The 2264-nt window shown below is 51.5% G+C and overlaps 2 protein-coding genes across 3 annotated transcripts in view; one reads left to right on the forward strand and one right to left on the reverse strand.

Moving 5' to 3' along the window:
• ZSCAN18 (zinc finger and SCAN domain containing 18) overlaps window positions 1-441 on the reverse strand; it is a 15871-nt gene extending 15430 nt beyond the window's left edge. The window contains exon 1 of the mRNA XM_011960464.1: window positions 328-441. The gene's annotated coding sequence lies outside the window, so the exon portion shown is untranslated. The remainder of the gene's footprint in view (window positions 1-327) is intronic.
• Window positions 1-2264, forward strand: part of ZNF135 (zinc finger protein 135) — a 44388-nt gene that overhangs the window by 34312 nt on the left and 7812 nt on the right. The window lies entirely within an intron of this gene.

The following is a 2264-nucleotide window of genomic DNA, read 5'->3' on the forward strand; positions in this document are numbered from 1 at the left end:
TTTCTCCCTCATCAGGAGCCTCCCCTTCCCCCACCTCTCCCCCAACAGGAGCCGCCCCTTCCTGGTCTCCCACCCACAGGGTCCCCTAAGCGCCTCCCCTCCCAGAGCCTACCCTGGGTGGGGGTTGCACTAGTTCCCTACCTGCCTGCAGGGCCCCTCACCGATCCCGATCTCAGCCCCATCCCCGAGGGGACCCGGCCCCCGCCCCGCACTCCATGCGAGGGCTGCCAGACCCTCGGCCTGCTGGACGCACAGCGGGGGCTCGCACCCCAACCCCAGGAACACCCTGGCCCCTTCCTCTAACGCTGCCCCCAGAGGCGTCCTCACCGTCTGCCCCGTCGGAGTCGCTCCCTGACCCCCGCGCTGCGGCCCCGGGACCTACCCACCTGCTGCGCAGCTGCCCCAGGCCGGTCCCAGCCGCCCGGAGCCCTAGTGCGCGATGGCGGCCAGCAAACTGCGCCTGCGCACTGGGCCTCACCGCGGACTACCATTCCCACAATGCCGCGAGACCGTGAGGCGAAGGGGGGCGAGCAAGGGAGCCGTGACAGGGCTCACGGCCAATCAGACGCGAGCGTGGTCTCCCGGCGTCCCGCCCACTCCGGCGCCTGCGTCATCTTGGGCACCATGGCAACGAGGTAAACAAGCGGGTAAATAATAGCCCCCTGACAACCAGAGACCAGAGAAACAAAGACGGTGAGAAACAGAGAAACAGAGACAAAAAGACGCGCAGACCGGGAGGGAGAGAAGCATGAAGACCCACAGTCGCTCGGGGGCAGACCAAGACGCCCTGGGGTCCCAGAAACAGAGATGTACAGAGACGGACAAAGAAAGGGACAGACCAGCTCAGGCTCAAAAAAAGAGAGACCCAGAGAAGAGGAGCACTCGAGGCTTAGACAGATCTGGACAGAGATACAGAGACGGGGACTGGCAGACCCAGTACTGGGGAGACAAGAGGTGGAGACCCAGAGGCACTAATGCGCTAAAATGGGTTCTGCAGTTTCAGGGAGTGGATAGAACTCAAAGATTACCCATCCCAGGGCTTCAGGAGCTGCTGAAACGAGGGAAACGTGAGCGGCAGCCGGGGTGAGGGCTTTGGCAAAGTCCTATATAAATTGAGCCACCCTGGAAGGCGGGACAGGGCCAGGAGCTGCTTCCCATTTCAGTTTTCCAGATAGGGGCGCTTATGAAGATGCCGTTTTGGTCGTTTTTGTGTGAACTGGTTTTTAAAATGTATATCTGAACAGTTTATATATTTTATTTTAAATTTACATACAACGCACATTTTGGTATTCAGTTCTATGAATTTTAACTCATATCCACCAACAAACTCGGGACAAAGAATAGCTCCACTGCCCCAAAATCCTCCTGCTGCCTCCTGGTAGTCACTCTCTCCCCACCCACAACCCCAGGAAACAGCCAATCTAAGTAGTCCACTGCTACATTTTTGCCTTCACAGTGTCATATAAGTGGGATCACACAGTATGTGGCCTCTTCAGATTGGCTTTTTCACTGAACGTAATTCCTCTGAGATGCACTGAAGCAGTATGTATCAACAGTTCATTCCATTTTATTGATAAGTAGTATTCTATGGTATACAGCAGTTTAAACATTCTCCCACTGAAAGATTTTAGGATCGTTTTCAGTATTTTGCTATTAAAAATAATGCTGTTATGAACATTCGCGTACAGATTTTTCTGTGAACGTAGGTTTTCACTTTTCTGAGATAAAAGCCCAAGAGTGCAATTGCTAGGTCACAAAGTGAACACGTGCTTATGAGCGTTGGAAGAAGCTGCCATACTCTCCTCCAGAGTAGCTGGACCATTTTACACTCCCACCCCCAATGAATGTGCGAATCCACTTCACATTTTTATCAGCATTTGTGTTTTGCTATTTTTTATTTTGGCCATTCTGATAGGTGTGTACTGATGGGTCATTGTGGTTTCAATTTGCATTTCCTTTAATTGCTAACAAGGTTGAGCACACCCTCACGATTTTTTTGGCATTTGTATACCCTCTTCATTAAAGTATCTGTTCATACCTTTTGCCTGTTTTCTAATTATAAAAAAAAATAATTGTTCCGTTTTGAAAGCTTTTGTTTTTGAGACAAGGTCTCACTCTGTCATTGAGGCTAGAGTGCAGTGGTGCCATCGTGAATCACTGCAGCCTTGACGTTCCAGGCTAAAAGATCCTCACCTCAGCCTGCTAAGTAGCTGGAACTACAGGTGCATGCTACCATGCCCAGGTAATTTTTTTTTTTTTTTTTT

The sequence above is a fragment of the Colobus angolensis genome, unplaced genomic scaffold, assembly GCF_000951035.1.
Source record: "Colobus angolensis palliatus isolate OR3802 unplaced genomic scaffold, Cang.pa_1.0 Scaffold510, whole genome shotgun sequence".
Classification (NCBI taxonomy): Eukaryota; Metazoa; Chordata; class Mammalia; order Primates; family Cercopithecidae; genus Colobus; species Colobus angolensis.